Source organism: Neovison vison, chromosome 4 (assembly GCF_020171115.1).
Source record: "Neovison vison isolate M4711 chromosome 4, ASM_NN_V1, whole genome shotgun sequence".
Classification (NCBI taxonomy): domain Eukaryota; kingdom Metazoa; phylum Chordata; class Mammalia; order Carnivora; family Mustelidae; genus Neogale; species Neogale vison.
Window position 1 is genome coordinate 35,899,035 of NC_058094.1, and position 24,120 is coordinate 35,923,154.

Genomic DNA, 24,120 nt, shown 5'->3' on the forward strand with positions numbered 1-24,120 from the left:
TAATATTACCTGCAGGAAGCAGGTTTCGTTGGACTCTGAGTTGTAATTATAAGTAAATATGTGCAATACATTAAATGTTAACAATACTAAAAACTTTTATCAAATTTAATCCACATTTGAAATTGCTTGCAAATTACAAACCAATCCAAGTCTCTTAATTTAAAAATGGCAGTAGAAACTACTTTGTAAATAAGCCATATTGCTGATATGCTGCCAAATAAGGATATTGGCAACACCAAGACTCTGACTGTGAATCCCATGTTGCCACAGGATTGTACTGTACTTAAATGACACAGAAGCTCCAGGTTATAAAATCCTCATGGAGAATGAGCAGAGCATCTGGAGAATTTTCAGTAGAGACAGAAAGTGGCTGGAGTCATTTGTTAATCCTAACCAAGCCAAACTTGGGTAAAGTAGCAACTGACAAGGCAATTTCTTGCAGAGGATGGGGCAGTGATTCAAATACCCAACACCTATGACAGTCCTCAGAAGCTCCCTGGGCTGGGACCCCTGGTGTAAAGGAGCCTGGAGAGGTTTTGGAACTTGTCTCCTGGCCCTCTACTGTTTGTCCATTGAAACAGAACCAAAATGTAACGATGACATATTGTATTTCAATAACAGCTCTAACTCATAATAACAACATGGGCAAGTGACAGGACCGGAGAAGGTTAACACCTGAACTAATGAATGGAAATTTAGCCACCATGGGTCCTCCCGACTGAGCTCTAAAAGACTCAGGTACCTCTTTTAGACTCAGCTCTAAAAGAGGTACCTTTTTGCTGACTATGGTCCCTTCCAATGGGAGACGGTCTCCGCTCACTCTGTGATAGAGAATTGGGGTGCACAATCTACAAAGGCTGCGCTGGGGGCCCCTTCTGTGCTGGCATGGTGCCGTGCACTGGTATAAGTTTAGAAAAGGACACTTTCGTTGTTGGTAAGATCAGGAAATGAGGGTGGGAATTTCACATTTAGTGGAGTGGAATTCTGAGCTAGATAGTCGCCAGGCCCCTGATTTCAACTCTGCCGGTGGTTTGGTGAAACAGTTTGGGAGGAAAGAAACGATACTAACCCAATTGCAAATGAAGTGGATTCGAAGGGTTAATGATGTTTCTGGAAGTATAGGGGGAAAACCCTAGTGGAAGGGTTTACCAACCATGGGGCAGGGTGGTGCCATGGGCAAGCAGCGGGTACTGGAAGTGAGTCCTTGCTCACTATTTACAGATATGCAAACTGAGTTTCAGCTTTTTCACACCTTACATAAGGACAGCAATGCCCACCCTGTTTAGCTCACAGTGTGACTGTGAGAAGCAAATACCATAACAGAGAAAACAGAGCTCTGCAAACCACGCCATGCTATACAAACAGCAGGTACCATGATCACTGCACGGTTCTTTGTTCCTGCGAAGTTTGTGGGTGCACCGATTTTGGGTAAAGTCAATTATAATTGAAAGGTGTTAAAGACAACCATTTCAGAGGGAAACTGAAGTTGTTCACTTAGCAATATTCCATAAGTATTTACTGCAAATTCGATAGATGCCAGGCATTATGCTTGTCATTGAGGACACGGTGGCACACAAGACAGACCCTGTCCCACTGTCCATACAGCTTGCAGCCTAGTGGAGAGAAGGCACCACCATTACAAGAGCAACAGGTGTGAGAAAGAGAAATGGACAGTGTCATGAGGGTACAGGACAGAGGGGACCAACCTATCCAGAGGATCAAAGAGGAGCTGAAGTTTCGACAAATATCTGAAGGTAGGAATGTGTTGTCGGTCCATGTTGAAATGGGCAGATGTGGGAAATATTTTGTAAAGGGAAGAACATTTTGGTAATTCAGAATAATGGAATTTTCTCCCAAAAGGAATTTCCATAGCTGACTCCAAAAGGAGCACATTTGTATTCATTTTAGAGTCAGCTATGGAAATTCATATATTCTAATCTAACAGTAAAACAGCATTTTTTTGTAAAAATTACTTATTTATACAGGATAGGGCTGGACTTGGGGACAGAAATGTGGGTGACATCCTGAGAGCCTATCAGTGGAAGAAATGAGGCCTCTGGGGAGAACCAAGAGAGGTGGTCAGCCCAGGTGTGGGAAGGTCACCATCACTCCATCCCTGTTGTTTAGCTGGGCACCCTGGGTGATTCCACCACTTAGAGGGGGGAAGCAGCAAATTCTGAAACCTTATCTCTGCCCTTGAGGGTCCACCCATCACGAACACTTCCTACATTAAGGAAGGAAGGAAGGAAGGGCTTCAAGTTATTTGCAGTGACCTCATGATCAAAAAAAAATGTGGATCATATTCTCTTTCATGACAGAGAGAAGCACATATGGCAGGGTGAAGGAAGGTGTTAATTACAATACTGGTTAATTTCCAAAAGTTTAGAAGGAAGTGCCAGGCTGAAGGAGAAGGGCCAACTCCTGGTTTATACTAAGTGGTATCCTGATTCACTGGAGAGATTTCACTTCAAGTCTTCCTTCTTTAAAGACCCTACTCCCCACCCCCACCCTTCGCTGAGTCTTCTGGATTGCTGATTTCATTGGTTCCTAGCACACATGTTCAGTCATAAATTTAGATTCATCAGGCTGATGAATTTCCCCTATGATGAAATTGTTGATGAATCCTTACATGATTAGTGGAAAGAAATATTCTGGGAAAGCACAACTTTACTAGTTGTTTCTTTGCACATTTTTGGTGATCAAAGGAGCCTTTTATGCTCTTTCCTTTAACTGCATAATGACTTTGATTTTCTTCTTTCTTTCCTTTTTTCTTTTTTTTTTTGTTGTTGTTTGTTTTCTTTTTTTTTGGTTTTTGGTGTAGGTTTTTTGTTGTTTTTAGGTTTTTTTGCTTCATAGATTATAATCTCTCTAGTACAGAGCTGAATAAAGCTTGGTTTAATAAAAACAGAATAATCTCTGGTACACTAAGCAAATATGCAGATTTACAAAGAAAGGAAAGTTCCCTAGAGCAGATTTTACCAAAGTTTGGAACACATTCTGAAGCTGAGTTTCATCATCGTTTCTTTTGGAATGGTAGCTCTGCTTCAGCTCTGGTCAACCTTTTAAATATTCTTTTTGTAGCTTTAGGTATGGCGTGTTCTGGGTAGCCTTAAACACAGAGCTGTAAACAGCAGCTATAAACTTGATCCCTGGTCCTTCTTCGGAGAAAAGTTTAGATTAACACCTGAGAGCATTCACAGCAAGGGTAAAGGCCGTGTTAGGCCACACATAGAACTTCTTTTTTTTTTTTTTTAAGATTTTATTTATTTACTTGGCAGAGAGAGATCACAAGTGCACAGAGGCAGGCAGAGAGAGAGGGAGAAGCAGGCTCCCCGTTGAGCAGAGATCCTGATGCGGGGCTTGATCCCAAGACCCTGAGACCATGACCTGAGCTGAAGGCAGAGGCTTAACCCACTGAGCCACTCAGGCACCCTCCCACGCAAATAACTTCTCGTTCTCATTTTTTTTTTTTCCTTTAATCCACTACTTCACTTCCGTGGATGTTGGGAGAACAGTTGAGAGATGACTCATCAGCGGAAGCAGGGAAAGAGGTGGAGTCGTCATGCGCCTGAGAGTCAGGAACAGCTCCAGATCACTTCACCAGAGGCAACCTACCATCCCCCATAAGCATTAACCAGAGTCTGAGGCAGGAATGCCTTGCTAGGGAGAAGCGTAGAAACAGCAGTGTACGACATCTTTACCTTAATCAATAAATCCAGACATAAATCTATTGCATCAGGGACCACAAAACAAAAGTGAGGTCATGACATAGTCACACAAATTACCACTTTCAATCCATTTCTCATCATCCATTTCTTTTGTAACTCCTACGAGGTTGCTGGATTTTGTACTTGGTTTTGTTTTATTTTGTTTTTGTTTGGGGGGGGGTCAATCCAGGGGAAGGGTGGTTTTAGAGTTGAATAAATCTCAGTTTTAATTTCAGTTTTGTCAATTACAGAATTTAGATGAGTTACTTTCCTTCTCTGAGCTTCCATTGCTTCATCAGTAATATGTTATCAACCTTTCAGAGCTGTTCTGAAGGAACAACTCACATATTTAGAGATGAAGTGCCTGGCACATTACAGATAAATAGTTCAATTAATAATAGTTAAAAGTATTATTTCTCTTTAGAAATGATTCTATTATTTTTCTGCTCAAAATCCAATAGACTGTTTTCAGTTTTTAATCTTGAATTTTCTCGGATATTTCTTACTTCTCTAGACTCTTGCCTTGTCTGGCTTCCAAGACTGTATGAAGGTGGTTCTCCTCTGCAGCCCATCAGCCCTTTCTAGTTTTTAATTCTACTTCAACTCTCCTCTTATTCCTCTAACTCTGACAGTCCTGGCGCCTTTGCTCTTTTATCTCCATTATTGATTCTTCTGACTTTCATTGATACTCTACCCTGTTAACTGACAGATGTATGTTACCAGAGAACCAGTTTTGCACTTTCTGCGGAGATGCTCTGTTGTGAACTTGAAGTTCACAATATACCCAAACTGAGCTCATCATCATTTCTCAGTTGGGTGCCTGCCCCTCACCATCATCTGTCCCTGGTCATCTAGAATCAAACCTTGGGTACTGGTTTAAAATACAGACTCTGGAGCCATTTAGCCGAGGCATAAATCCTGGAGGCACTACTTACTAGCTGTGTAACCGTGGATGAGTTAGTTCATCTTTCTGTACCTCAGTTTCCTCACCTGTAAAGTTGGGATAGACCCCCAACAGAATTAGAATAATAGTATCGACTCCCTAGTATTTTTGTCAGAGTTAAATACAGACACAGTGTGAAAGCTGCATACATGTTACCCATTGTTATTGCTCTTTGTCCCTTCTACGGAATCTGTTACCATATCTAGCCTCACAGCTCTCGTTTTCTCTCCTCACGCCTCTAGCTAGTCTCCCTATCCTTTAACTTTCCCCTCTTCGATCCACACTGCGGCCCTGCAGAATCATCTTCCTAGAACACCTAAGTATGAGTCAGAGTTTCAAGTACAATACAGGGAATGGGGAGAGCTATATTTTTCATAAAATCAATTTATAGCATATTTGTAAAGTTGGTTGTGAGCTACAAAGTGCTGCACAAATAAAAGTTGCCTTAATTTTAGGAAGCATAACTATAAATTTAACAAGCATTGATCATATCTAAACTATCTTTCTAGGGGCGCCCGGCTGGCTCAGTCATTAAGCCTCCGCCTTTGGCTCGGGTTGTGATCCCAGGGTCCTGGGATCGAGCCCCATGTCAGGTTCCCTGCTCCATAGGAAGCCTGCTTCTCCCTCTTCTACTCCCCCTGCTTGTGTTCCTGCTCTTGCTCTCTCTTGTTGTGTCAAATAAACAAATAAAATCTTAAAAAAAAAATATATATCTTTCTCTCACGTCCTAATTCTCACCTTCAAATTAAACAAATTAAGGATTCATTCTTCTACTCCTGTGAACAACATCACTAGGAAACCAAGCAGATTTACATGCAGACCATAGGGAAAACAGAGGGAAGGCTAAAATACATTCAGTAAAGGTCCAATACTCATGGGTCGCTCTCCTACCTATTGTCCATCATTCTCAACACTGATCAGAGTTGGGGGCAAAAAAGACTATTCCACCCATGACAAACCACTTCCCTCTTTCTCAGAAGTGCAGCTTCTATAGAGTTCTCAGGATTTCATTTTCTATCCTCTACTTCAATCTCCCCCACCATCCCCCATCCTTGTTTCTTTCTTGTTCTCTCTCTCTCTCTCTCTCTCTCTCTCACAGACACACACAGCCTTTGAGATAATACAAATTCTATTCTCCACACAGAATATTTTATCTTCTACTCTGAGTGTTCAGCACTTGGGGTTTAGTCTTCATCTACTCCAATATTTTGTAGCTGATCTATTGTAGCTGGTTACTGGCATATAATCACTTCAGCTTCCCAGGGGGTAGAAGGGGAAGAGAAGCAATATTCTTAAAAGTCAAGTTTCAAGAAGTGACAATTAGTCTTTCTTTTTGAATTTTGGCATTTTCTCCATTAACAAAATAATACTTGCAAATGGAAACTGAAGAACCAATCATCCTAGCCAGGTTTAATGTCATGATTTAAATGCCAACAATGTTAGTCATTTCACTGCTGTCTACCTTCAGTAATAACCCTCCTTTTGGGGCTTGCTAGAGGAAATCACAAGAGATAGCAGACAGTTTCCATGTTAGAACAAGAGCTGAAATGTATTAGGATGTATCTACATTGAGCACTTGTTCTTAATGACTCTAACCTCCCATTCCTCCTGCTTCTGTTCCCTCTCTTGCTGTGTCTCTCTCATAAATAAATAAAATCTTTTAAAAAAAGAAAAAGAAAAAGTCACTTGAAAAGAGGGAGCTGGAAAACAGACTGGATGTAAGAGTCTGGATTTCTTACATGGAAGTAAATGAGAGGATGTTCGAATTCAGAATACTAGAAAAACTGCACAAAGGGGACGTTTATAAGGTCCTTGAAAAAAAAGACAATGTATGTTTAAATTATTTGTAGAATTCCAAGGTACTAAAACATTCTGCGGGCTGTGTATCATATCAACCAACACAAATAAATTAGTGGGGAGGGAAGAAGGGTAGCAATTCCTCCTTATTCATCTTCAGCTTGACATAGCTAGAGGCCGTCTGTTTTTTAATGTCCTGTGAGAAATGTTAAATAATCGAGATGACAGGAATATAAATTAGATAATAAATAAGTAAATAAATAAATTAGATAATTACATTAGACACACTATATTGAGACAGCAACCCCAAATACAATTTTTAAAGGAAAAATCATTTTTAAACCAAATTAATTTTATAAGTTAAAAAGAGAATCAATTCTTTGGAAGAACTTACCATGCTCAAATCTCTAGCAGAAAAAACAAAATACAAAAGCCTCTTTAAAGGCTGCGGGACAGACTTCCATCTCAAATCATTCCATGCGTGTACTTCTATCTCAAAGATCTCCCTGAAGTGAGAGAAGTAATCACGTATATAGCCAACGTGGAAACAGAAATTTTAGTGCAATTCTAGAAGATAGAAAGCAAAAGAGATTGGAATAGAGGATAAGCCAAAATCAAGAAGGCTGCACCGAAAATCTGGTGCAAAAGGGGTTAATATGAAAGTAAGAACTGGTTTTCCCACTGAACCCAGAAAACTGTAATACAGTCTTCGACATCCATGACCAAGGCAGTCCCTACATAGTGTACCCAGAGGAACTAGATGCAGCATTCACTTTTTTTTTTGAGAGAGAGCATATGCTCAAGCATGGACATGCAAGCCAGGCAGAAGAGGGGGTAGAATAGGAAAGGGAGAGAGAGAACTTTAAGGAAGCTCCATGCCCACTGCGGAGGCCAACACAGGGCTCCATCTCACAGCCCTGAGATCATGACCTGAGCTACAATCAAGAGTTGGATTCTTAACCGATTGAGCTGCCCAGATACCCCAGCATTTCCTTCTTAATATAGAAGGAGTCAGGCTTTGGGGGACCCTAGGACCAGAGAGAAAGAAACAACTTGGTTAAATGCCTAGAGTAACTTCAAACTACCAACTGCGAACAAGGAAAAAAAGAAATTCAGCTTAAAACAAAAAAATCCTCTAATGTGTTCAATCCCCATCCTACTCCCTTGGACTTCACTTGTGCATGTCCGAAGGAATCTTCCAGGTGCCCTCAGCACCTGTGGCCACTCCTGCCACTAAAGAAAACAGCCCAGCCTGGGAAGAGTGCACTCTACTCAGCTAACAAACCTTACCAGCTATGACAGATGAGGAATCAAACTCTTCATTTTTTTTTGCTTTAAGATTTTATTTATTTATTTGACAGAGAGAGATCACAAGTAGGCAGAGAGGCAGGCAGAGAAGAGAGAGAGAAGCAGGCTCCCCACTGAGCAGAGAGCCCTATGCGGGGCTCGATCTCTGGACCCTGAGATCATGACCTGAGCCGGAGGCAGAGACTTAATCCACTGAGCCACCCAGGCACCCCCAAACTCTTCACTTTTAATAGAACTAAAAATCACCAGATATTTAAGGAAACCTGACATGAATAAAAGAGAACCTCAAAATGAATAAAACAGCTTATTGATGAGGAAAATAATTAATGCTGGATACAAAAAATGTTTTAAAAAAAAGGTTATTTAACATCTACAAAGCAAACGCAGGTTACTATGAAAAGGAAATAACCACAAAACAAGATACATAATTTCAGAAATCAAAAAAAAATTGTATAAGATTAAATTCAAAAGAGCAAAAAAATTAATAACCTGAGAGATCGAAGCGAGGAATTTTGCCCATTTTTAAAGAAAAAAAGGAAGCTTTCAGACATAGTTAAAAGGCATCAGAATGTATAATGTTCAATAACAAGAGTGAAAGAAGAAAGCAATGAAGATGATGAAAAGGAAAAATAAATAATCAGAGAAATGATAGAAGAAAATGTTCTCCAGCTGAAGAAAAACTTGAGTCTTAAGAATGAAAGGCTCCAGAGTGCTGGAAAGGATGATAAAAAGACATACATCTATCCTATATCCTCCAAAACTTCTTTATTAAGGATTAAATGGAAAATGCTACAAATGGAAAAAGAACTAAGTAACTTTCAAAAAAAACAACAGTCAACTGGTCAACTTTTTGTCTGCATCACTATATTCTATAAGACTAGAGAAGAGACAGGACCAATTCTGTGTGACGTCGGCAAAATAAAGACATGTTTGGTCATGAAAGGATCCAAAACCTATTCTATTCAGACATCCCTTCTGAAGAAACTTATTTCTCCTCAATTTAAATTTAAAAAAGGCATTCATGGGCAGAGAAGAAAAGTGACACAGCAATGAGAATATAAAAATAAATAAATAAATAAAATGTTAAATTCATTGTAAATAATTTCAGATCACAGAAATGAAATTTATGCCACTAAGAAAGGATTGTTAAGAATAATACCAAATGACGCATGGAAGTGATGAATCATATCATAGACTTGAAACTAATTATTACACTGTATGTTACCCAACTGGAATTTAAATTAAAACTTTTTTTTTTAAAGTTTATCTGAGAAAAAACATTTTTGTGATGAGAAAGCTCTCATTTTAATTCATCACTTTGGATTATTAGAGGTAGCATTCATTTTGCTCACCAAGAAAAAAAAAAGTTAAACTAAATTCAAATAAAATATCTGAGCCTAAGAGAGTGGCTATTTTAAAAGTATACTGAAAATCATACTTTAGGTAAGCCTGGGTGGCTCAGTTGGTTAAGCAGCTGCCTTCGGCTCAGGTCATGATCTCAGGATCCTGGTATCGAGCCCCACACTGGGCTCCCTGCTTCTCCCTCTCCCTCTGACTCCCCATGCTTGTGTACGCTCTCTCTTTTTCTCAAATAAATAAAATCTTCAAATAAAAAGAAAACAAAGAAAATTTTGCTTTGTATGGAAGAAGAGTAATGGATAATGAATAATGAATTCTTGATATTGATAGAAAATATAATTTTAAATATGTTTATTAAAAACTTCCATAATTGCAATTACCAGGATAAACATAGGATGTAGAAATTTTAGAACAGCAGTTTGCATAATAGGGTCTGCAGACCCCTGGGGTCTCTTAGATAATTCAGGGGTCCAAGAGTTCAAAATCATTTTCATAATAATACAACATTACTTGTCTTATTCACTCTGTTGACATTTGCACTGATCGTACAAAGCTAATTGTGGGTGAAAGTTTTTACTCCTGGCATCAATCAAGGCAGTGACATAAAGCTGTCCTTGAGTCACTGTGCTCTCACCAACAACACATATAATAAAAACAAACTGAGCAAACAAACAAACAAAAAGTACTACTTGGGAATGTCCTTGACGAAACAGTATAAAATACTAATTTTATTAATTTCAAACTCTGGATACACATCTTCCTAATATTCTGTGTCAAAGTGGGCAGTACCGACAAGGCACTTCTGCCTACTGAAGAACAATGACTGCCTCGAGGAAAAACATTTGTGCAACTGTTTGAGTAGAAGCTGAACTAGCTGCTTTTTTCCCAACCACTTAATTTTCACGTTAAAGACAGACTAACAGACTAGGCTTTCAGACTTGTGTGTTTGGCTGACATTTTCTCAAAAAGAAACCAGGTGTGACTCTGTCACTTCAAGGAAAACAACCGGCAGTATTTGTTGCCAATGGCAAAATTTGAGCTTCAAACCAAAATTATAATTTTTGAAAAGCTGCCTCCACCCTTATAGATCTCTTCCTAATAGTTAAGGATTTCCAAAGAGATCAATATTAATAGATGTGATTTTTTTCTGTTAATGTATCATGAAACATGTTAACATTTGCAAGTTCTGAATAACTAAGTCAACCACTATTTCCAAATGCCAATGCATGACATGACGAAATCATACACAGGTAAAATATCTATTCAAAGTGCAAGGCAGACCCAGGAATTTTAATGTAACAGAGAGTACAGAAAGTTCACTGCATGATTTTGGTTTCCACACTGCAACAAACCTTTAAGAAACGATCACTTGTCAAATTTTGAGGCCATGTCAAAGAATATCTACAATTATCTGAAAAGGCTATAAAAATGTTTTTTCTTTTTCCAACTATCAGTGTGAAGCAGGACTTCCTTCATACACTTCAACCAAAACAACATTTTGCAACAAACTGAATGAAGCAGATGAGAATCCAGCCTTCATCTATTAAGCCAAGAATTAAAGAGAACTACACAGTGTAAAACAGTACCACTCTTCTCACTAAATTCTTTTGTTTCAGAAAATTTAATTTTTCACTTTATGTTAGTATGTAGTAGGTTTATAATTATTATTTTAATTAAGGTATAAATATATTTTTTTTAATTGCTCATCTTTAATTTCTAATACGGCAAATCTTAGTATCTATTTATCTATCTAAAATCCACACTAACACAAGCTTTTCAGGGACTTCAATAATTTAAGAGTGTAAAGGGATTCTGAGAATTAAATGTTTAAGAACTACTACTCTAGAAAATCACTAGAGAAAAATAACAGAAAAAGAAATATCCTTCAATGAAAGAAAAGTAAGAATAAAAATGATGATATAATACAGAAAAAATAAGAGCTTACATATCAGCAAATTGCAATGGTGAAATGAATTAACTCTGCCTTTAATAGATAGATACTTTTAAACTGAATATTAATACTACGAAAGAAACTGTATTTTTTTTTAAACATTTTTATTTATTTATTTGATAGACAGAGAGAGATCACAAGTAGGCAGAAAGGCAGGCAGAGAGAGGGGGGAAGCAGGCTCCCCGCTGAGCAGAGAGCCCGATGTGGGGCTCAATCCCAGGACCCTGAGATCATGACCTGAGCTGAAGGCAGAGGCTTAAACCACTGAGCCACCCAGGCGCCCCAAGAAACTGTATTTTTTTTAAGCTTTCATGATACATAAGAAAATTGACACTGTATCAGGCCATTAAACAAGATCACCTATTTAAAAGGATTCTTATAATACAAACTAAATTCTCTGTCCACACATAATTAAATTGTAAATCAACAAAAAAAGGTGGATTTTAAACACTCTGTAAACAGAAATTTCAAAACACTCTTCCAAATATTCACAGGTCACAAAATAGTTCTTAAGAGAAATTCTTAAAAATCAAAATTAAATTATAAAATACACCTTACACATTGTGGGATATACATGAATTAGCACCTAAAGATAAAAAGCATTTTATATCTTTGAACGCTTTTTATCAGAAATTAATAAAAGCTAAAAGCCAAAGAGTTAAGTATACACAATATTAGAAAAAAAAATAATAGGGCACATGGGTGGCTCAGTCAGCTAAACGGCTGCCTTCAGCTCAAGTTGTGATCTCAAGGTTCAGGGATCGAGTCCCACATCAGGCTCCCTGCTCATCAGGGAGTCTGCTTCTCCCTCTCCCTCTGTCCTTCCCCTTCCGCTGTTCACATTCTCGCTCTCTCTCAAATAAATAAATAAAATCTTTAAAAAAATATATATAGAACTACTCCAAAGAAAGAAAAAAGGATTTACTAAAGATAAAACAAATTAATGAAGATATGATAATAGACAATTTTAATCAAAAGTCAGTTCTTTGGGGCACCTGGGTGGCTCAGTCCGTTAAGTGTCTGCCTTCAGCTCAGGTCATAATTCCACAGTCCTGGGATCGAGCCCCGCTTCGGGCTCCCTGCTTGGTGGACAGCCTGCTTCTGCCTCTCCCTCTGCCTGCTGCTCTGCCTACTGGTGCTCTCTCTCTATCAAATAAATAAATAAAATCCTTAAAAAGAAAAAGTTCTTTGAAACGACAAAGAAAACTAACAAACTGGCAAGAATAATCAAATGTTAGGGAGGAAAAGAAGACATAATTTCACATGCAGTTCATGTAAGAATTTCTGAATTCCTTAATGCTAATACATTTGAAAACTTAGAGAAAATAGAAACAGTTCTAGAAAAATATAGTAAAAACTGATTCAATTATTTGGAAAGAGAACAACAGTAACTTTACAGTGGAGAAACCTGTCAGCTACTACTTAAGCAAATGATGAAGGATGACATCACTAGTGATGTCACGATGTGAGGAGGACACTCCACCTCTGTGGTATTCTTCCCTAAAATCCGTAACTCCAGGCTAATCCTGGGGAAAACCTCAGACACATGCAAATGGAGGGACATTCTGCTGAGTACTTGACTACTGATGACTATTGTATCAACAGTGCTTAGGGGCACCAGGGTGGCTCAGTCTGTTAAGCGTCTGTCTTTGGCTCAGGTCATGATCCCAGAGTTCTGGTACGGAATCCTGCATCGGCATCCCTGCTCAATCCTCCCCCTGCCCCTGCCTCTTGCTCATGTGGGAGTATGCTCTCTCTCTCAAATAAATAAAAATCTTAAAAAAAAAAAAAAAAAAAAAAAAAAGTGTTTCACAAATAAGCATGTGAGTAAGTAAATAAATAAGGTTAAGAATTAGAAAAATAAAAACAACACTTTCAGATGAAACTGTGAGTGATGTCTCTATTTAGTAGATTTTATCTAATATTGTTTATGCAACTGAATATAAATGGAAGAAAAGACCATCCAGCTGATAGAGCGGTACTGGACTGACAGAATTAGCTTGAGGGAACTAGTAAGTTGGGCATTTTCCTCTTTGTGGCATCCAGATTTCTTGATTTCCTCTTCTCTGCTTCACACATAAAAGCAGGTCACAGAAACGTTTATCTGACTCGTCACTCCAAAGCATGAGCCTTCTACTGTGCACCTTTCCCTCCTCACCCAAACGGAAAAGCTCCCTGATTCCTTTCAGAATAGATTTCCGCCCTGTGAACTATCCCAGTTTGTAACCGAAAGGTCTACTTAGAAGAGAAATGACATTTTTAAAAGCATCTCATATTTTAAAAGCATCTCATATTTTAAGCAATTTGTTCCAAAACCACTCAGAACTAGATATAATCTATGTATCTATGTATTTGTAAGGACTGCCGATGGCCTGAGGTAAAACTTGTTTCCACATTTATGAAGAGAGTCGCAGCATGTAAGTGCTGAAAGAGATCTTCATCATTACCCACTCCAAACTTCTCGTTTTACAAATGGGGAAACTGAGGTCCAGAAAGATCCTAGCCCTTCCCTAGGACGGCACAGGTGTCTCTACTAACATCAAAATGATTAGAGGACAAGTTACAGGAAAACATATACACTACGGGTTAATTTGTAGTGCTTTCTGGACAGATAAACACTCTTCTATTTGAGGATAAAGTGAAAATTATATCCGTCTTGGGCAAAAAAGTTCCCTCCTCCACCCACACCCCTGACCTTAATTTCTCCCTCAATTCACTGAACAGACCTTTATTGAGCTCCTTTTGTGTAACAGGCGCTGACCTAGGAACAGGGGACACAGCACCAACCAAGTAAGAAAATATCAGCTATTTCTTCCTTCCGTCTTTCCTGACTTCTAACCAGTAATCTTGTCACCAGAGCTTCCACTAGAGGCCAACAAAAATCTAATCCTGGTACTCACAGTTGAGGCCCTTTTTCTGCATTTAGGCTCCAATCCTTAGATACAGGAGAACAGGTATAAGATGCAACAGAAAATGGGGCTGCGGAAGGCATGTGTTTCCTACACAGAGGTGCTTCTATTTACAAACCCTGCAAAGAAGACCACATTGGCTGACAGGCTTAGCTGAGCGCCAACTACGGGCTGGTACTGCTCTGACTTCTGGGACCCGGTGATGAACCCCAGACGCAGTCTTCATCCCGGGGAAGCTTTTGCAGATGAACACATCACTGCAGGTGTGACAAAGTTGAATGACGCAAAAGCAGAGGGTGCCGTGAGAGAATCTGTCATGTGGGTCCTGTGGTGGCCACAAACACTTCACAGTCCTCCACCCAGAGAAAGCACAAGGACTAAAAAGCCCACCGCCAGCTCCGAAATCTACCATGACATTCATGTGGGGGCCATGCTTTCTCATGGGCTGCTCCTTGCCAACTCTTGCACAGGGCAGGACTTCCAGAACAGGCCCAGTCCTGGAAGGCAAGGGATTCCTCTTATGGCAGACTTTGGCGAGAAGACTTCCCTGGCTATGCCGAAACTTCCTTAGAATGCAGGGGAGTCTTGTAGGCTTCCACTCCACATTCCTTCCTTCTCTCCTTTGCTGGGGGCCATATTTGCTTGGGGGCATCTGACAGCCCTTCCCATCGCTGCCAGCTCCCTTCCCGTGTGTTCTCACAGGTGGTTGCCCTAATGAAATCCTTGCATGTTTAATCTCATCTCAGAAAGTGCAGACTAACACAGACCCTCGTTTAGATTGAGATGGACTGTTTAGGATTGGGTTACTGGGGAACTGAGATTCTGGGGTGCCTGGGCAGCTCAGTCAGTTAAGTGTCCGACTGATTTTGGCTCAGGGCATGATCTCAGTGTCCTGGGATCCAGCCATTGGTTGTTGGACTTGCTGCTCAGTGGGGAGTCTGCTTCTCCCTCTCTCTCTGCACACCACCCCTCATGATCATGCTCACGATCTTACACTCTCTCTCTCTCAAATAAATAAATAAAATCTTAACCAAAAAAAAAAAAGGATTCACTCTTTCCCTCTTCCTCTCCCTCCTCACCCCAACTTTCCTCTCTCTCTCTTTCTCTGGGGGTAAAAAAAAAGTGAGACATCAGTCAGATGGAAGAAAAGGAAAAGTGAAGGAGGGCATTACAGGAACAGCATGCGCAAGGTCCCTGAGGCAGGATGAACCTTCTCCCAGCCGAGGAACTAAATCAAGGGCAGTGTGTAACTGGACTGCAACATCTCAACAAGGAAGAAAGCAGGGTCTGGTGAAGCCTCAGAGATGGGCAAAGGCCAGATTATGTAAGGATTTGTCATTTAATGCAAGAATTTTAAACTTTTTTCTAAGTGCATGGCATAGATAGATAGGGTCTTGAGCAATGGAACAACTAGATCAAATGCATGCTTTACAAAGATCATTGGGGCTGCAGTAAACAGATCAAAAAGAAGTGTTAGGAAATCAAGAAGGACGCCACTGAAATGGTTCATAAAGAGATAAATTAAGGATTATTTCGGACCTAATGGGAAAAAAATCATTTCTTAGGGTCTCCCTTAATATTTCATGGCCTTTTGTTGATCTCCAGGCATGCGATAGTTTATGCCTTATTTTTAATTTAGGTGCAAGTCTTCACTTCCACCATCCTTGTGCACATAGGTATCACATCTGACTCAAACTGTAATCTCACATAAGACGTGATTTAGTTCATACGCTTCAAAATTAACAGAAACACCCAATAGTAAAAGCGTTAGACTACACCTCTATCCTTAATAGTTACGGAAATAGATTACAGACCCATAAACGTTCCAGACGGAAGTAATGAGAAAGCCCATACAAAGTCCATGCTAAACACACTGATTACACAGGATCTTCCTCCTTTAAAACAAAATAGGGAAAAAAGTAGGCCTTACTATGTAATAAACGTCACCTAAAATTAAAATGCTGGGAATAATAAAAACCAGTGAAACTTTGGTTTGCCTTATTAGAATTTAGATGGGCTTCTGAGAACACTATCAGAAAAATAAGAGCCAATTACTTTTTTTCATCTTCTGGAAAATTATCAGAGGCACTCAGGTATCCCTCTGTGCTTGAAGTTTTAAAGGATACTCTAATTTTAGAGTTGTATACATTATGTGAATGAATATGAATATGCACATATATATACACATGAATCTTTACAAAAACACAGTGGTTTTAGGGGTGTGGTGTGTGTGATGTGGGTGAGGGGGAAGAGTATAGGAAGAAGCAGCAAGAAAAGCACAAAAAACACTACCTGTAATGCAATCACACTGTGCATTTATGCAAATTGTGTGTATAAAATTATATACATGTAAAAAAAATTTTAAAGAAGGAAGGAAAAAGAAAAGAAGAAAAGAAGAGTAAGGAAAAGAAATGAAGAAGAGTGGGAAAGAGGGATGGAGAGAAGAAGGAAGGAAGGGGACTGAAAGAATTGCTCTTGCAATAAAAATGTCCGGGCAAGCAGATGAGGTGTTTTATTCGTCTGTGTGTCTGTGTAGGTAGACCTTTACTTGGCCATTACAACAAGTTCCAGACAATTTTTAAGTGCCGTTTAGCATTCAATCACACATACAAAAATATGTGTATGAATATGTAAGAGAATATGTAAATAAATATTTAATCTGCTCTTGGATTTGGAAAGAATTTGTTAAGAAACGATGGAAGAAGCTATGAAGAAAAAAATAGGTAACTTTGACCACTTACACATTAAAAACATGTAGGGATTTCAGGTTAAACACATAGAAGTGGGGCTGCGATGTGGGTATCTCAGAAATTCCCCAGTGAAGGAGCACAATACCATGTCATACAGTCCAACAGATGGTGCTAAAGAGAAGAAACAGAAGGTTCTGGGACCAGTGTGCCTGACCCAGAGCAATACAGGAGACAGACGTCAGAGCAACAAATTTATGGAGCAATCTCACTAATATCTCCCTAACATGGAGAGGAGCCCAAGGACAGGTGAATAATAACTTGGGAAAATCTTTGGAGATAAGTCATTACCTCCACCATCAGTCTTTAGCAGAGATGAAAAGACACTGGTCTTTCTAGTCTGGGAGAGAAGAGGAAAAGAAACACAGAATGATTTCAGCCATGTAACTGTGGCTGGCTAAGAGTGAATCATTCTGTACTGAAGGGACACTGATGGAAGGATAAGTTGTTTCAGAGACAAGCAGGGAGGCACTAGGAGAAATACCTAAGATAAAGATCAGGAGCCTGCAAACTGGTTATGTTCTTGTGACCAAACACATGAGGAGCGATGGGAACTTGGTGGGGCTCCACCAAGCAAAGAGGGGGCTGTGCAGGCACTACTCCTGCGTGCCCCGGCAAAGTGGGCTTTTCTAATGGGAAAAGTCACATGGAAGTTTAATGAGTGAAAGTAGGATCATACCAGAGAGCTCAAAGAGGGCATGCTATATTACAGACAGAGAAATCATGGGGCCAAACCCGCATTATGAACAAGGAGGATCGTCTTGAGCCTGGAAGCTCTAGAACATCTAGGACTCTGCAGACAATCGGCCTCCAATGCTGGCCACGTGACAGGGTCAGTGTGAATAAGCAAAGTGTTGGTGAATCCGAGTTGCCCTAGCTCTTCTACCGGATATCACCGCTGCATGCGAACGTTTAGTTCTCTTCCCTGACTTCAGTCATACGGTGCAGATGCTAGCCGAACTCATGCTAAGCCAGCCAGAAGGAGAGGTGGGGTTGCAGGACACATAAAGCTTTCTAAGAACCGTAGCTGCTTAATTACAACATTTGTGAAGCTTGTAACAGACTACCGCAAATGTACCTCAAAGTCTGAAGAAAAGACAAACGTCAATGTGGTCATTTTTATATTATCTGACCCTCTATGAAAACCTCATCTTTCCTATCTTGTAGGTAAGGAAAGTGAGCATTTTACAAAATTATACAGATTCCCCCACAACTGTTAGAATACCACGCAATGAAAGTGTCCTGCAGAATTCAATCAAGTACAGTGCACAACCTGACTTCTTCGACAGGAGGAGGTCACTGGAGTGCCAGTCAACACAGTCTTTTGTCCTGCTGGCTTTTATGACCTGCTGAGATTATTGTGGCGGCTGTCTGGACCCTTTCTCTGCTGACTTTGTTGTCCTGAGGCTCTGGCCTAGCCAGAGGGGTTAGATGGAGTGAAGGAAGGAACTAGTGCTCAATATTCCCAGTAGTGAAGACGAACTTAACAGAACTGAAAACTAAAGGGTAGATAAATTCAGTAAGACTCTCTGAAAAAGGGAAAACTGGGGAAGGAGCAGAGATCATTAAAAGCTCTAGATGAAGTTCATGACAATTTTCCACTGTGAATTACTAACGATGGTGCCAACATTTCTGGTATCCTTTTTTTTTAACCCAAGTGACTGACCTGAGTGAGAACGGAAATGAGAGATGCAAACAACTAGGTTGACTTTCTCCGGCAAAAGTAGAGGCCCCAGGGGCGCCTGGGTGGCTCAGTGGGTTAAGCCGCTGCCTTCAGCTCAGGTCGTGATCTCAGGGTCCTGGGATCGAGTCCTGCATCAGGCTCTCTGCTCAGCAGGGAGCCTGCTTCCCTCTCTCTCTCTCTCTGCATGCCTCTCTGTCTACTTGTGATCTCTGTCTGTCAAATAAACAAATAAAATCTTTAAAAAAAAAAAAAAGTAGAGGCCCCAGTACTCCATGGCCAAGGAGGGGGCTGATCTAAAACCCAAAGGCATCCCCCACACACAGGAAAAGGAGGCCTTCCTGCAGAGGAAGAGTCAACGTCACACAGAGCATTTTACCAATTCATTCATAGGCTACCCAAGGTCAAGCTGAGCTTTCCCACCCTGCTACATCTTCGAGGGTGCTGGCTTTAAAAGGGCATGTGCGGCACCTGGGTGGCTCGGTCGGTTGGGCTTCTGCCTTTGGCTCGGAGTCCTGGGATTGAGCCCCGAGGTCAGGCTCCCTGTTCAGTGGGACTCTGTTTCTTTCTCTCCCTCCACCTCTCCCCCTTGCTCATTCTCTCTCTCAATCTCTCTAAATATAAATAAAATATTAAAAATAAACAAATAAAAGGGCATGCAGACAGGGCTCAGATGGTGGGAAGACACTAAGGAAACCATTCATTTTAACTACAGTATAACAAAACAAGGTCTGAATAGAACATATCAAGCATGAACAAAAGAAATGGCATAGAAATAGGGCAAAAAATACTACAGGATATCAAACAAATAATGAGAGAACATAGTATGCATAAGAAAACGGAACTAACCTCTCCCACCCGAAAAAGAATAGAATCCCCATAAGTTGCTTTCCACTCTAAAATATAAGAACATGAATTCAATAAGACAAAAGTACAAGTTGATGGCAAAACAGAATTAGGTAGAAAGGGAAACTGCAGAGCTAAGAAAAGAGAAGACCAAAACAACAGCATTAGTAGTACAAAAAGAGAACTGAAAAATGTATTAATGACCAAGGAAAGGCTTGAGATAATCACAGTGAATGCAGAAGAGGGACAGGAATTAAAGTCACTACTAGATTATAGATAATCAGGGACAAAGAGGAACAAATGTGGAGATATTAAATATTCCAGAAGTAGAACACCAAACGAAGAAAAAGAAAACCCCAAAAGAGACTTTTGGTTTAATATGGCAGGTTGAACATATTATCCAAAACCCCATTATAATGGTAGTTAAAAAGATCAAAGAATTGGGAGAAAAGGCAAAAGCTTACCAGATAATTAATTAATTAATTAGGGAGAGATGTAAACTAGAAGAGTGGCAACTGCCCCAGCATAGTAGAGTATACGAAGCTTAAAGACACGCAGAAGGATATACAAGAAGCAAGTCATATAGTACCAAATAGGAAAGCTTGAGGAATTGGAAGCATTAGGGATCTTGGAATGTAGGCCTGTGGGGAGTGACTGAAAACAAGAAGATTGGATAAAAATACATGAAACAGTAAGGCGCCCCATCCCTAAATCTCTTTTCCAACCCCCAGTGGCCAGGCATCTACCTCTCTGACATCTCAGCATGGATGGAAGGTGATATTGAACCCAAAAGGCCCTGGGTTTGGGGGCACCAAGCACCAGAGAGAGATAGGGCCCTTGAATGAAAATAGAGGGCCTATGTGACAAGACAACGTAATAAACCACAAGATTCGCCTCACCCCACTCCCGTCCCCTTACTAAGAAGGAGAGGGTCCGGGGCACCTGGATGGCTCTGTGGGTTAAGCCTCTGCCTTCGGCCCAGGTCAGGATCTCAGGGTCCTGGGATCGAACCCCATATCGGGCTCTCTGCTCAGCAGAGACCCTGCTTCACACCCCCAACACTTCTGCCTGACTCTCTGCCTACTTGTGATCTCTCTCTATCTGTCAAATAAATAAATTAAATATTTCATTAAAAAATAAAAAAAAGAAGAAGAAGGAGAAGGTCCTTCTCTGGAAACAGTCACTGGTCCCGGAGTAAAGACCTAGAAATACTGACTTCTGGGGGTAACCCAAAGAAAAGGCACTGCTTGGTTATCTCCCAGTGAAATGAGCTAGTCAAGGAGCTGGTTCATTGTCGCCCTCCCTTCCACTTCCAACATACACCTTCCAGCCAGTTATTAAGCGAGTATGTTGCACTCAGCCATCAAATACGGAGCCACTGAACAGCTCAATGGAGAGGCAAGAATCATGAAGGTCAACACAAAAACAAGATACAACAAAAACACAAACAAGAAGTTTCAGGTAACAGAGATGCTGCAAAAAAACCAAAAAAAACAAACAAACAAACAAAAAAGCAGAGGAAAATAAATGTAATATCAGAGTGATAAAAAGAGATTATAGCATTCATGTGTTAAAAAGAGGAGACTAAAAAAAAAAAAAAAGGAAAGCAAGCTAGGACTGTTGTAAACTTAAAAAAGTATGACTAAAATGTCAAAAATGCTATGGAAAGTTTGGATGATGAAGGTGAAGGCAAATCCAGAAAGCAGAGTAAAAAGACAAATAGACAATAGGAGGAGGAAATGTGAGCAAAATGGAGAAATCAGCCCAAGAGGCCCAGTATGAAAATAGTATGAACTGGTAATGAGAAAAGAGAACTTAATAGAAAGTGATTATCACAGAAATAACATTAGAAAATGCTCCAGAACAGAAGGACCTGAATGTCCAGATCAAAAAGTCCATGGAATACCTAGTACCAAAGCGGGAGGGGGGCGGGGGGCTCACTAAGGCATTTATCATGAAACTTCAGAAAACCAAGGATATGAAGATGATTTTAAAAGCTTCCAGAGAGGGAAAAAAAAAAAGTCACACGCAAAGGGTCAGCCTCTTCGGAATCTAGCAACCATGGAAGCGGTGCCCTGGAAATTCTGAGAATCAAGAATTCCGCATCTAACCAAACTGTCCATCTAGGACAATGGCAGAGAAACTACATTTTAAGACAGGCGAGGCCTGGCAAACGTACCTCCAGTCCCGCACCCCTTCTCCAGCAGCCACGGGACGCAGCGCGGGGGCCAAGCTCCGAGAAGAACCCTCCCAGGAGCCGTGTGTACACGTCACTTGTCCTGCGCAGGCGTGGCCACCACCACAGCCCCGGGTCACAGGAGGTCACAGGACCCGCTGGGCGGCAGCAGCGTCATGTGCGCAGGCCTGCAGGCGCCCCCGCCCCGTGACCACTCCTCCTGTACCCGGCCCGCCACCACCGCGGCCACCACCGTGGCCACTGGCCTCTGCCTGCCTGAACAGGCCTCAGAAGGGCCCAGAGGGGGCTGCTACGGCGCCGCCGAGGACTGTGGTAGAGGCGGTCTGAACTTTCTCCACAGTACTCACCCCCTAGGCACACTCCCGGACCCAGAACAGGGTCTGGCGACCAGGCCTGGCTGGGCCCCCACCCTCCCTAAGTGGCTATGGTGACTGGCGTCCTCCTCTGTGGCAGCGGGAGCCCCCTCGGTGGCCTGGACTGCTCCCTGCTTCTCTGGGCCCCACTAAGGGGTTCTGGCCTTCAAGGCCCCCTGACCATGGTCTTCTCAGTTTTGAAGGTCCCAGTGGGAAGTAGAACCTTGAGGGTCAGGAGGGCCTGGGAGAATCTGAGGGGGAACCTGCCTCAGGGAACCCCAAAGGAGGCACCCCCAAATCTCAGGCACCCCTAAGCCTTAGCCTCAGCCCAGGTATCAGCACCTGTGCCTCACCTCCCAGAGCAGCCCAGGATAGTCCCGGCTTAGACAGCAGGGCTCCCAAGAGTGGCCTGACCCTGCTGAGGAGCCCAAGGCCAGGCTGCCCAGCCTCTGCCAGAGCCATCAGTTCTGAGCAACCTAGTGCCATCTGGTTGCCAACCCAGGATTCAGTAACTCTGGCCTCTGGCCCTTTCTGGGGCACTTGGCTTCCACATGGGAACCAGAACACCAGAATTCAGTAGTCCCGACCTTTGACCTTGACCTTATCTCTCCTTCTTAGTCCTGAGCCTTCATTCCCCCAAACTGAAGCAGGCAGCCTCCCAGTCAGGCCTGAGGAACCAAACCCATGGTTGGTCCCTCTTGGAGCCCTGGGCAGGACTGACCTGGCCCCTGGCCTGCTCTGCCGGCAGCCCCTTGACTTGCACCTGGGGCTGAAATATGGAGGAATTTCTTTTTCTCTCTCTTTCTTTCTTTCTCTCTTTCTTTCTTTCTTTCTTTTTCTTTCCTTCAGAGACAACAGAATTAATAACACTATTTTCTTTATTTTGGCTGGAAAAAAAACTTTTGTCGAAAGTCAACAGATGGTATGACAGTGTTTATTACTGAGACAAACAGAAGTGAATACAAAGGGAAAGTTCAGTATGGTTGCTTCTGGAGACCACAATCCAGGGAGGAGAGTGGGTCTCGGGACACTGCTATTTTTCACAAAAGTTTTTAGTATTATTAGGTATTTTAAACTAAAAGCATTTTTTAAAATAAAAATTTAAAATACGTGCAGCCCACAACTGCCAGTTTTCACCCACAAAACTACCAAGTTTCTGGTGAAATAAAGCAGGTGAGTGCGCATGGGAATCTCCTGAGAAAGGGATCAGGACCCCAAGCCTGTTCCCTTTCGAAGGAAGGAAGCATGAAGACTAAAGCAGAAAGAGAACACAGGGCTTCGAATCCCAGCTCTGCTCCCTATTAGCTCTGGCACACTGGGCTAATCACTTAACCTTTCTGTGCCCCATTTTCTCATCAACTCTCAGAGGTCTGATTTGAGAAATAATTGAGTTAATACATATAGCACATTTAGACTACTCCCTGTGACACAGTAAAGCACTCTATCTACCTTAGCTATCAACATTAACATTTTAAGGTTTGAAATTATTAAACATCCCTGATTGACTGAAGTGATCGCATTGCCAGTCGGCTGGCAAGAGAAACCAGGCGTTTCTTCTTTCTAGGAAGGTTTTTTTTAAATATATATTTATTTTTTAAATATATATTGTTTTAAGTAATCTCTGTGCCCAACATGGGACTTGAACTTACAACCCCAAGATCAGGAGTTTCTCACGGGTGCCTCATCAGAAGAATTCATGAACTGAATGAAAAGACAGGACACTGGGAGAGAGAGAGGGGAGAAAGGAAGTCTGAGTGGAGGGGGAAGGCAGCAGGGTGCTGACGTGTTTAATTACAGTATTAAAAGAAATTTTTTATTTGTGAACAAAGCTTAAGGAGTAGGAAGCGTGGTTACAACACCCCAAGAGCGCATATGCGCGCGCGTGCGTGTGCGTGTGTGTGTTTGTGTGTGTGTGTGTGCAGAGAAAGAAAAAGAGACGAAGAGAAGAGGAAAGGAATAGGATGAGAAGGATTGGGGGTGGGGGTGGGAAGAGCAGGGAGTGGAGGAAGAGGAAAAGAACAGGAGAGAGAAAAAAAGAAGGCTTGAGATGGGGGACAGGAAGACAGAGACTCTCTCAAATGTAAATCATCCCGCCCCTGCACCCAACATTCTTCTGTTAAAACACCTCTAGTGAGGGGGCGCCTGGGTGGCTCAGCGGGTTAAAGCCTCTGCCTTCCACTCAGGTCATGATCCCAGGGTCCTGGGATGGAGCCCCACATTGGGCTCTCTCCTCACCTGGGAGCCTGCTTCCCTCTCTCTCTCTGCCTGCCTCTCTGCCTGCTTGTGATCTCTGTCTGTCAAATAAATAAATAAAATCTTTAA

At 41.5% G+C, this 24,120-nt stretch overlaps 1 protein-coding gene across 5 annotated transcripts in view; it reads right to left on the minus strand.

Annotated features, from left to right (window-relative positions):
* The window catches only part of GRHL2 (grainyhead like transcription factor 2), a 158,621-nt gene that overhangs the window by 112,877 nt on the left and 21,624 nt on the right, over positions 1–24,120 (minus strand). Inside the window, exon 1 of one of the 5 annotated variants that reach the window (XM_044245195.1) lies at positions 21,428–21,496. The exons of the other annotated variants lie outside the window; for them this stretch is intronic. The gene's annotated coding sequence lies outside the window, so the exon portion shown is untranslated. Of the gene's footprint in view, positions 1–21,427; positions 21,497–24,120 lie in introns of those variants that run through there. 5 annotated transcript variants of the gene reach the window in all.